This window comes from Sorex araneus, chromosome 11, assembly GCF_027595985.1.
Source record: "Sorex araneus isolate mSorAra2 chromosome 11, mSorAra2.pri, whole genome shotgun sequence".
Taxonomy (NCBI): Eukaryota; Metazoa; Chordata; class Mammalia; order Eulipotyphla; family Soricidae; genus Sorex; species Sorex araneus.
In genome coordinates, this window is record NC_073312.1 from 27283655 (window position 1) to 27296690 (window position 13036).

Below are 13036 nucleotides of genomic sequence, written 5' to 3' on the forward strand. Positions count from 1 at the left end.
TGCACCCTGTTGCACCATTACCCAAAGTCTAATTGAGTTAGAGAGAGAATTCCTAAGACTGAGCACACATTTGCATGCAAGGGACAGGGGCTCAATCTCCTCTGAGTACCACCACCAGGTATAGCCGAAACCACCACCACTGCTCCCCCCCAAAAGCAATCTAATTAAGACCAACGCTTGATTTCCTTAACACAAATGATGTTTTCCTTCCCCCTTCCCTCCGGCCGGCACCGGGCCCTTCTGTCCTTTGCCGGTTTAACAGAGCCTGTCAGATGGCCCCATCGTGACCCAGAGAACAGACAGAGCTTCAGTAGGGGGAATCTGACAGCGCCAATGTGAGCACAAGGGGCTGAGCAAAATCTCCTTCTTCTTGCAGTCTCGCCCACTGCGGTGGTGGCTGATTCTTCACTCGAGATGCAAACTCTTTCCTGGGTCCAGGGTCTTCCTCCTGGTGTTTTCATGTAGCCGAATTTTGACCCCCCCACCCCATCCCCCACATTTCTCCAGCACCTTCCCCTTCTTGGCAGAGGTGTGGGGAGTTGAGGGGGGGGGGTTCTCTTTGATCTCAGCTCAGGGGGAAACCAGAGGAAATCCCAGATTAGGCTCTGATGGCCAAAGAATGTCTACCAGCGCCGGGGAGGGGCACTCCACTGGAATAAGATAAGAGCGGAGATTTCAGTTTATGATTTTGTGATATGAATGCAAGAGTCCAGCTAATCAATGTGAGGACAGCGCAGTCAGATTTTGATAAAGAAAATCAGATGCATGGCACCTGACAACAGGAGGAAGAGTGACCCCACGTGCCCGCGCTTTCAGAACTGGGGAATTTCTCCAAAGTTCTCGAAAAAACTTGGGTGGAGGAAGAGAAAAGTCCTAGACAAGTAGGAATGAGGTGATCACCCTCTGGGTAAATAACAACAATGGGACAGGCCGGCCGACTGGCTAGAAGCCCCACCTGGCACGCAAGTCCACGAGTTCCACCCCTGATGCCCCCCATATGTGTTGAATCGCATCCCAGCGGTCTTATTACCCTGGACCCCCTAACGCTGCAGCAGCGGGGGCGGGGGGTATCTCTGGCACACGATTGTTTGTCCTTGAACACTACAAGTGGAAAGTGAGCACAGCCTCACTGAGCAAACAGCACTACTAAGAGGTGTGAGCACCTGTGAGCAAGGGCCCCGGTGCCCCCGTGAAGCCCAGGGCAGGTGTGCATCCGCACCACACCAACATAAGCATGAGCCCAGGGGAGCGGGGTGCCAGCAGGGAACCAAGTGCCTGATGCCCAGCCAGCACAGCCCCCAGCCCTGCCATGGCAGCCCAGGGAAGGGAAAAGGAGCCAGCAACCCTGTGTGCCAAGGGAAGGGAAGGGGGAGAGCAGCAACACCTAGGTGCCCCACCCAGGCCGGAGCACTTCCCCCTCACTGCCCACAACTCAAGAGAAGTGCCGGACTTGCTGCTGCGGTACGCTGAGGACTGAGGACTGAGGAAGTCAGGGACCACCTTCGTCACACAGCCCGGGTAGGGCTAGGGCTACACCCAGGTCTATCTGACTATCAAGTCTGCATTCATTTGGGGGTTGGCGGGACTAAACTGGGGCTGGCCACGTGCAAGGTAAGCCCCTTAACTCCTATGTCCTCTCTTTGGTCCCATACCCACATTTCCTAATCATTTTTCTCAGGGCTGGAGTGATAGTACAGTGGGCAGGGCGTTTGCCTGTCACATGGCCAACACAGGTTTGATCCCTGGCATCCCATATGATTCCCTGAGCATTGCTGGGACTAATTCCTGAGTGCACAGCCAGGAGTAACTCCTGAGCAGTGCCGGGTGTGATCCAAAAAGCCAAAACAAAAAAGATAAAATGATAAAATTATTATTTAAAAAAAGATCATTTTTCTCCTTCAAATATTTGTGAACATAAGCATACACTAAGGTTAGATAGGCCCTTAGGATATATTGGGATAAATTAGGGATAAGTACAGCTCCCTACAATCACTCCTCAGACTGCAGAAAAATAAGGTTTTCTGGACACATTACATTTAACCATTCTTGTAAACAAAATATAATGTTCAGAAATAGACAAAGATCCATTTAAGAATTTACTATTTGATAGAGCTGGAGCAATAGCACAGCGAGTAGGGCGTTTGCCTTGCATGCGGCTGACCCAGGTTTGATTCCTCTGCCCCTCTTGGAGAGCCCAGCAAGCTACCGAGAGTATCTTGCCCATGCCGCAGAGCCTGGAAAGCTACCTGTGGCGTATTCGATATGCCAAAAACAGTAACAAGTCTCACAATGGAGACGTTACTGGTGCCCGCTCGAGCAAATCCATGAGCAACAGGGTTACAGTGATGACAGTGAGTGATACAGTGATACTATTTGATAAGGCTAGGATTTAAAATCAGTGGAGAGGAAGGTGATTACCCAGCTGTTGTTGGGGTAATCAAAAAGCCACCTGAGGAAAAAAAAATGAAGCTGGATTCTATTTCACACTCTGTACTTAGATAAATTCCAAATGGTGCAATGATCGTATATGATAATAAAATGAGAGAAGCTCTAAGAAGAGCAGGGAAATAAAGATCTTCCTGAGTAGGAACTAAAACTCAGAAGCCATAAAATGTAAGTTGATAAATGTCACTATATTTAAGACAGATTATACAAGGCAATGTTAAATAACAAACCTAGCTGTGGGCGGGGGCGGTTATTTCCAAGGCATCATAAATCAAAAAAACAATTTCCTTAAAAGATAAAGCATTTGGGGACTGGAGTGATAGCATAGCGGGTAGGGCGTTTGCCTTGCACACAGCTGACCCAGGTTCAATTCCCAGCATCCCATATGGTCCCCCGAGCACCACCAGGAGTAATTCCTGAGTGCAGAGCCAGGAGTAACCCCTGTGCATCACCAGGTGTAACCCAAAAAGAAAAAAAAAGATAAAGCATTTGTACAGTTTAAGAAAAATATTAAAAACATAATACCATCCAGAAAGAATGAGGGGCTGGAGAGATAGGACAATGGGCAGATGCTTGCCTTGTACATGCTGACCCTGGGGTTGATCCTGGCATCCCATAATCCCATATTATTTGTTCCCTGAGCCCTACCAGGAGTAATCCCTGACCATAATCAATGTGCCCCCAACCCCAAAGTGATAAAGAAGGAGGAGGAGGAGGAATTAGGACAGTCTGTTCACTGGCTCAGTCATTTAAAGACAGTTTCACTGATAAGGAACGCATTGTGTCCTAACCATTGGACAGGAAACGAAATTGTGGGCTCTTGTTAAAAACTTGAAATGATCTCCAAGACAGAATGTGAACACAGCAAATGCAGAAGTGTGTAATCACAGTGCTATTTAATGTGTGTGTCCTGAAGGAAAACAGGTTGTACATTATACATGTGTGTGTTTAGAAACAATGAACATCTCTGGGGAGGAACACAAAGAGTCAGGAGCCACGGCCCCTGTAGAGACTTAATTCTGTAACATAGATTTTATAATACATTGAAGTTCTTTCTAGCAACCAACCAATAACCATCTGTCTCACGTGTGAGAGAGACCCAAGGCTGCCTTCACGTATGTTCAGCGGGTACTTAAAAGGGACCCTGGGCTCGGTTTAATGCTCTTGGGTTGCCATCTTGAAAGTTCATAATTTTTTTAACTAGGCCCCTTCCCTTTCATCTTGCCCTGAGCTGTATAAATGATTGAGCCTGTTCTCGAGAGACCCTTGATTTTACCAGCACTGAGTCATGATTTAAAAAGCTGATATTGCGGAGTTCAAAGACATTTTCATTTTCCTGGGACTACTAATGACCACCCTGATACAAATACCCAAATAAGTCTTTGCAATTGCTACACAAACAACACAAATCATTGGGATTGGCCCCATCACCGAAAACTACACATTGGCCCGAGAAAGCTGTCCCTTGGAAGGCTTCTGCCTAGGGGAGAGCCATTCACAACTCTTCAAAAGCCACCTGACAGTTGGAATTTTTGTGAAAGGGAGGGACACACAATAAAAAAAAACCCACGTGCTTTCTGCCCGCCAAGCAGACTAAACAATAGGATGGTTCTACTGGACCGGAGCCGTGCACAAAATTCTGCTTTTAGGAACTTTGTTTTGATACCCCTGGGAGGCAAACAAACTTAGCAGCAGCTCCTACCTGGCTAGGAAGGCAACGGTCGTCCCCTCTCCCGCCTCTATATTCTTTCAACGATTTCAACAACGGACGCTTATCTGCAAGCAAACGAATTACAAACACGCTTTATTATGGGACGAGATCAAGAGCCAGAAACACTACAGAGAAGCGAACCAAGACAACACTCCAAGGATCAGGAGGGAGAAAGATGCAGCTTAGGCAACATTTTGAGTCTCCGCTGCAGAATCAGCGGGAGATTAAGTCAGATCATCCACGTGAACATCCCCTGGAAATTGCTGTTTATGAAGCCGTCTTCATCCATATTATTAGCTGAGGATACTACATATTAGCTCGAGTGGGTATTTGTGTTTTTTACTGCCAGCGTTGCTTTGAATAGGAGAGAGCAGCCACATCTAATACCATATTTTATTAAAAAGAAAAAAAAATCTTTCCTAAGGACAAAAGTATTCCAGGGCCCCATATTTTAAAATAAACCACCCCAGAAAGCAGATAGGGTGAATTCTCTTTACCTTCTACTGGGCAACTATTACTCTGCTACCAGAGCAGAAATTCTTTTAGATTTTTTTTTTTAAGCGAAGCATCATTGTCATTGGTTTTTTTCCCTAACTGCTGCTAATCAGTTTTGTTTTTAAATTAAAAAATTACAATTTACAAGGTTATTCAGAGTTGGGCTTTAAACATACTATGTTCCAGGGGCTGGAGCGATACTACAAAGGGGAGGCCATTTGCCTTGCACACAGCCGATCTGGGTTCGATGCCCGGCATCCCATTTGGTCCCCTGAGCAGTACCAGGATTGATTCCTGAGTGCAGAGCCAGGGGTAACCCCTAAGCATCACCGGGTGTGGCCCCAAAGGAAAAACAAAAACAAAGCAACATACTGTGTTCCAGCCCTGGTTCTGCCACCAGTGTCTTCTCCCTCCGCCAGGATCCCCAGGTTCCCTCCCACCCAAACTCTCCCCAGCCTGCCACCTCCACAGGCATCATTTTTTTAAAAATTTTTTTAATTGAATCACAGTGAGATAAATAATTACAAAATTGTTCACGATTGCATTTCAGTCATACAATGTTCCAACACCCATCTGTCCACCAGAGTAATTTTCCAGCACCAATGGCCCCAGTTTCCCTCCCTCCCACCCCTTCAAGTCACCCCCCACCCTTGCCTGCCTCTCTGACAGGCACCTTTCTTCTCTCTCTCTCTCTCTTTCTCTTTCATTTTAGGCATTATTGTTTGCAATACAGATACCAAGAGGTTATCATATATATGCCTTTACCTGCTTTCAACGCTCAGTTCTTGTCCAAAGTGATCATTTACAATTTGTGGGATTAAACGGCTGGGGCGATAGACAGCGGGTAGGGCGTTTGCCTGGCCAGCCCGGGTTCGATTCCTCCGCCCCTCTTGAAGAGCCTGGCAAGCTACCTGTGGTGTATTCGATATGCCAAAAACAGTAACAACACATCTCACAATAGAGATGTTACTGGTGCCCGCTCGAGCACATCAATGAGCAATGGGATGACAAGTGACAGTGACAGTGGAAAAAAAAAGTTTAAAACTAATATCCAAGGCCAGGGAAGATGGGTCAGGAAGGACTGGTCAATGGTCAGTCAATTATGTGGGAGATGGAAGAATAGTTTAGACAGAGGAGGGTCCATTACAACAGGCATCGTTTTAAGTTTGATTGTTGCAGTTAGCATCTCTTGTTTCCAAGGTTGCTGACTCTGTGGTTGGGATATTTAGCTTAAACACTCCTTTACACCACTGTGCACTAGGATCCCCTCCACCCTTACTTCCTGTCTATTTCTTCTTCACTCCTTGATTTCTATCCTTTCTCTGTCCTTCCCCTTCTGGGAGATTTTTCTTTTTTCTTTTTTTTTTTTTTTTGCTTTTTGGGTCACACCCAGCGATGCTCAGGGGTTACTCCTGGCTTTGCACTCAGGAATTACTCCTGGCAGTGCTTGGGGGACCATATGGGATGCCGGGGATCGAACCCGGGTCGGCCGTGTGCAAGGCAGATGCCCTACCCGCTGTGCTATCGCTCCGGCCCCGAGAGATTTTTCTTTAAATGTACCAGAATATAAAGTAAAATTTACCAGTTACAAAAAAAAAATTAAAAAAAAATAAATGTACCAGGATAATTTAAAGCAAACCTATTGGAACTCTAAGGCAGAATCACAGCCCCTCCCCCATCTTTTTTTTTTTCTTTTTGGGTCACAACCCAGCGATGCTCAGGGGTTACTCCTGGCTCTGCACTCAGGAATTACTCCTGGTGGTGCTTGGGGGACCATATGGGATGCCGGGGATCGAACCCGGGTCAGCCGCATACAAGGCAAATGCCCTACCCACTGTGCAATCGCTCCGGCCCCCCTCCCCCATCTTAAGGCAAGCCCTCGTTCTCATGGGTAAAATTGTCACCACTAAACCCTTTGCCGGAGCAGAAAAATCTTTAAATCTCAACCTCATCCCACTAAACTAGTTGCTAAAGGTAACTGCTTCCTAACTTTGGAGAATATGTATTATCAGTTATTGAAAAATTAGGCCCTAGGACCAGAGAGGCAGTGTAAGGGTTAAGGTACTGGCTTTGCATCCCATGTACAACCTTATACTACATACAACCTCCTGAGCACAGCCAGAGATCATTCCTGAGCACTGAGCCCAGAGCCAGGAATAGCCCCTGAACACTAAAAGGAGTGACCAAGCCCCATCTCCTGCAGAAAAAAAAAAAAATTAGGTCCTGCCAGAGGTCTTAAAATAGTTTGCTTTTTTTTTATTATAGTGCCTGGGATCAAACCCAGGGCCTCACATACTCAGAGCAGGTACTGGATTGCTAAACCACATACTAGCTTTAAAAAAAAAAATTGTCAGCTTCTTTTTCTTATGTCCTAATGCCTTACCATTGCAATCATTCAAGCATCCAGTTGAGTGGCCTTAAGTCGACATGAACTTCACTATCACCACTTTCCACTTCCAAAATTCTTTTATCACCCCAAATGAAAACTCTGCACCCGCCAAACAAGTCCCCAGTGCTCCCTCCCTAATGCTTCCCTATTCTCCGCTGCCACGAGTTCACCTGTTCTAGATTCCTTGTATATAATAAATATGCCACATATACCATATTTGTCCTCCTGGGTCTGATTTTCTTACCTTGGTCAAAAGTTTTCTAAGTTCATCCATGTTGTAATGTGAATCAGAGTTCAAGGCTAAATAATCCACCACTGGATATATGGATCCTACTTTGCTATGGGGCTGGAGCAACAGCACAGCAGGTAGGGCGTTTGCCTTGCATGCGGCCAACCCGGGTTCAATTCCTCCGTCCCTCTCGGAGAGCCCGGCAAGCTACTGAGAGTATTCCGCCCGCACAGCAGAGCCTGGCAAGCTCCCCATGGCGTATTTCATATGCCAAAACCAGAAACAATCAGTCTCACAATGGAGATGTTACTGGTGCCCGCTCAAGCAAATCGATGTGAACAATGGGATGACACTGATACAGTGCTACTTTGCTCTGATCCACTCATCTACCTATACACATTTGTGTTACTTTTACCTTGTGTTTATTGCAAATAATACAGTTGCACACGTCTACACGCATGTGGGTCCCCACTTTCCATTACTTTGGGCATATACCCCAAAGCAAAACTGATGAATCCAATGGTAATTCTATGTTTCATTTTTAAATCGTGCCCAGCCCTGCCCAGAGTTCCTGGGTGAGTGGTGCTCAGAGGCCCCCAAGGCCATACCCTCCAGCTTGTCCTGATATATTTGGGGACCCACAGATCAGGGCCATGTCCAGTAGTGCTACTGGTGTGCTACACACAAGGGCCCTCAGGACATCCAGCCGTGCTGGGAATTGAACTCAGGGCCTCGAGCATCTCAGCCTGTGCTCAGGCACTTGGACTATCTCCCTGCTCCTCAGTGCTCGCTTTCTGGATGACCCACCATCTTTCCTCAGCATTTCCCTGTTTTACACTCCCCTCAGCTTCATTCAGGCTTCCGGCTCCTCTGTATCCCCTCCAACATCTTCCTATTTGGGGCAGCTAAGCAAAGGTGGCGGAATCTGCATCTTTTTGTTTTGTTTGAAGAGAGTTTGGACCACATCTGGAGGCACTCGGGATCTACTTCCAGTTATGAGCTTGGGGTTCATTTCTGGTAGTGCTCAGGGGATCTGGTGGTGCCGGGGATCTGATCAAGGTCATCCATCAAGATCTGATGCAAGGTGTAAGGCAAATACCTTAAGCCTTGTACGATCTCTCCTGGCACTTAAAAAAATTTTTTTTGCTTTTGTTTGTTTTTGGGCCACATCCGGCAATGCTCAGGAGTTACTCTGGCTCTGCACTCAGGAGTTACAACGGCAGTGCTCAGGAACATATGGAATGCCAAGAGTCAAACCCGGGTCGGCCCTGTGCAAGGTAAACCCACTGTACTCTTGCACTGGCCCTGCACTTTGTTTTTGAATAGGGGCCACATCCAGTGGTGGTCGGGGATTGTCGCCATGCTGCTGATGATCAGACTCAGGACCGCAGATGCTTTAGCGTTCACTCCACTATGTGAGCCCATCTTTGTCTCCAGAATCAGCACTTTTAAAGATGGTCCTCTGCAAGATTCTTGCTCAATTTAAAAAATTGAAAATTGGGGGGGGGGGGCTGGATCCATAGCACAGAGGGTAGGGCATTTGCCTTGCACGAGGCTGACCCGGGTTCAATTCCCAGCATCCCATATGGTCCCCTGAGCACTGCCGGGAGTGATTCCTGAGTGCATGAGCCAGGAGTAACCCCTGTACATCGCCAAATGTGACCCAAAAAGCAAAAAAAAAAATTGAAAATTGCTCATCTTTAAACATCTCTTTAGCAAAAGAGAAAGAGCAAGGGAGGCTTCTAGGGCTGGGAAGGAAAGCACAGAAATGGCCTTCAGTAATAATGGCACCAAGTTGATTGCTGGGGGAAGTTTGCTCCTCACACGGAAATCCTTCTTTTGGTTGTTTTTGAGCTACACCCAGCAGTGCTCAGGGTTTACTCCTGGCTCTGGGCTCAGGGATCACTCCTGGCAGTGCTCAGGGACCATACACAGTGTCAGAGATCAAATCAGTCTTGGCTGCCTGCATGGCGAGAGTCTTAACTCTTGTACTATCTCCCCAGGTCCCACACATATTTTTAAGGTACAGTCTTAAACCACCTGCTAAGATGCTGGTAGGCTGAAGAGAAACAGGGACACTCTTTCTGCTACTCTGGGCCAAGAGAAAGTCCTTCCAAGCTCATAGGAGCTCTGAGCAGGGCTTTGTAAGCACAAATGACATTTAGCTGCACTGTTTACAGAGGGGAAAAGTTCCTTCCAGGAAACGTCTGGCTGAGTAAGCAAAGTAAGGCTGGTCGCTGAAGGTGACTAGAACTGATGCCAGCTCTGGCCTAGAGGAGAGAGGCACGGGGAGCGACTCAGACAGGAGAGACTGATTCTGGGCCTTGGCTTTCCCCTCACTGGAAGTATCTTCATTCCTTAGGTCTGTTTTCCTGTAATCTTGGGATGGTGAGGGCAAGAGGACCCAGACTTTCAAGTGGTGAAATTGTGCCCCCTAGTGGTCATTGTCTCTGAGGCGTCTGAAACTCTGGAGGAAGACTTCTGAAAGGAAGATGTGGCGGGGACATCTTAGCTAGTTCAAAGGTGTCCCCACTCCAGAAAGGTGTCCTGCACTCAGAGGGATGCTGTGGGTCCCTGAGCACTGGTTGGGAGTCTACTTGGGGAAAAAATGAGAGACAAATCTCCAAAAGAGGATAATTTCTAAAAAGACTCCGTAAGTGCCAAGCCACTGAAACTGAGTTCGGACTCCAGAGGGGATCATCTGGGGTAGTGAAAAGTCTGATGACAGTACAAGGTTTTTGAGCCTTTTGTACCTACTGTCTGCAACAATGGCAAATCAATTCAAAATCAAACACATCATGAATCCGAGGTGTTTCTGCCAGCGCTCGCCCAGGTTGTGTTTCTCTGCAGGGGAAAGGGTGGGAAAATTCTGACCAGCACTGCACTGGTGGGCTGCCAGGACTGGGGTGACAGAAGTGATTACTAACGGGCGGAGGTGCTGAAAATTTCCTGGAATCAGGTGGTCATAATGGTTATGCAACTCTATGGATGTCCCACAGATCACTGAACTGTACACTTTAAGGGGGGGATGTGATTTTGTGATGTATAAATTATATGAATGATGCTGAAACAATGAAAGAGCCGTGCAAACCATTTCGTAAGTCAGCGTTCTTCACCCTTTCCCCACCCGCAGACAGCACCTAAAGCCAAGGCACAGACCAGTGATTTCCAGCCTCCCTTCCCCCGCCAATCCAGTGGTCCATGGCCCTGCGGCTGGAGACCACTGGTGTAAGTGGTCTCTCTCCAGGGGGCTCAGAGAGAGCTCTACAGCCTGCGCGCAGGCTCTGCACAAGGGAGATTGGGTTCCAAACCCAGCACATATTTCTCGGAACACTGCCCAGAATGACCCTGAAGCATGAGGCAGGAGTAACCCCTGAGCATATGCCAGGTGTGGCCCCCAAGCAGAAATAAACAAACAAGGGGCCTGGAGAGATAGCACAGTGGGTAGGGAGCTTGCCTTGCATGTGGCCGACCCAGGTTTGATTCCCGGCATCCCATATGGTCCCCCAAACCCGCAAGGAGTAATTCTTGAGTGAGGAGCCAGGAGTAAGCCCTGAGAACTGCTGGGGTTATATCTCAATCAAAGTCACAATAAAAGGGGGAGGGTAGATTTAGCAGTTTCCGATTGACTGGACAGCAGGGCGGGAACTTGGCCTAGTGGACAGGGTCGCCTCTGAGCAGAGATAGGCATCCCATATGGCAGGATTGGCTCTTAGGGCTGACACAAGAGAGACCGTGTGTGAGGGCTGCAAATAAATCACGACCAAGGCAAATAATGTGTGTGTGTATGTGTGTGTGTGTGTGTGTGTGTGTGTGTGTGTGTGTGTGTGTGCGCGCGCTCAGGGAACCATATAGGATGCCAGCAATCGAATCCCGGTCAGGCGCAAGCAAGGCAAACGCCCTTCCTGTTGTACTATCACTCTGGCCCCTTTTTAATTTCTTATTTTTGGAGGGCTACTTTCTGAAATAATAAAAGAACTCACCTCAAAACTTGCTGTAAAGAGGATGAACAAAGTTAAATAAGTACTTCGCCTGAACATATCTTAATAGTTGCTCTGGCAAAATGCACTAAACCAACATAATCATGAACAAGCTGGTTTGATAGATGTAGGAAGCTCCCAAGCCCTCCAGGCTGCAGAGGGCTACCAAAGTGTTGAATCTGCCACATCCAACATTGGTCAAACAATGTGGATTACCAATATTACCAAGCAAGCACCTGGGGGTCCAAGCGACAGTTGAGCGGGTAGGGTGCTTGCCTCGCAACTGGGTTCAATCCCCAAACACCCCAGAGGTTCTCCAAGCCTGCCAGGCGTGATCCCTGAGTGCAAAGTCAGGAATAAGCCCTGGGCACCATCAGGGGTGGCCTCCCAAAACAAAAGCAAACCAAAAATATAGCAAGTCTATACTCAAATAATCTGCTGTGAAGCCAGGGAGGGAGCTCAGAGGCTTAAGATGGGGGGAGTCCAGCGTGCATTCCCAGCACTGCATAATCCCCACAGAGCACCGCCAGGAGTGACCCCTGAGCACTGAGCCAGGAACAGTCCCTGAGCACACCCCAGAGCAAAGACAAGAAGTCTGAGACAATACGGGGCACTGGAGGCAGAGCTCAGCAGACGAGTAAAAGTGAGGCCCTGGGTTCATTGACTCACACACACACACACACATACACACACACACACACACACACACACACACACACACCAGCATCTCATCCTAAGGAGGAACAAGAATGAGATTCAATGGGGCCATGCAGCCTGCCACCCCATCTCACGCCGAGAAGCTTCCCTTAGTGAAAAGAATCGTCCTCTCGCACCCCCACTGTCTCCTTTTCCTCCGGAGTCTCCATGTGAGCCTTGGAATTGGCCGCAGAGACCCGCAGACCGTCAGGCTGGCCTCGCCACCGTCTCCCACTGCCTCTAGGATTACAGGGAGCCACGGCATAGGGTTACTGCACTCAGCGCTGAAATCAGCTCATCACTCAGCGCCTGCCAGGTGGCCTGTGTATTTGCGGCTGCTCTGTGTCTGCCAGGACTGCCCCCAGCCAAGGATGAGGGGCTCCAGGGCACAGGCGGGGCTGAGCAGGGCTAGTGGGTGTGACGTGGGAACTCAGCACATACGAGGCTCCCTAATGCCCCCGGAGTTGTTCCTGAGAAGCTGCACATATGCTCCACAGAGGTTCCCGAGGACCTGCCTGCACACGCACTAGCATTATTATTGCTGTTTGTTCTGTTTGGGGGCCGCATCCTGCTGTGCCCGGGGCTTACTCCTGGCTCTGAGCTCAGGGATCACTCCTGATGGGACTCGGGGGACCATATGGGGTGCTATGGATGGAAGCCGGGCCAGCGGGGAGCGAGGTGAGCGCCCTACCTTCCGTACTGCCACTCCGGCCACAGGCATTTGTAAATGGGGAAACTGCACCCCAGCCCCTGGCTTAGAAAGGAGTGCAATGTACCATCTCAGGGGCTCAGGTGATGGCGTCGGAGGGGGACGGGAGGGATCAGAGGTGAAATCAGGCTGTGGGCGCCCTCAGATGAGACAGAGAAGGACCAAGAGAAATGAGGGTGAGGAGAGAATCGGGGAGCTCTGTGTTCTTAGGGACAGAAATGGGCTCTCCCCCGCAAAGACAAAGAACCCAATAAAAGGTTAAAATACACTTAACTGGGGGGGCCTTGGGGACACATCTGGCAGTGCCTGGGCTTCTTTCCATCTCTGTACAAAAGGGTCCATCCTGGCAGTGCTGGGCATGACCCTGTGATGCTGGGGACGG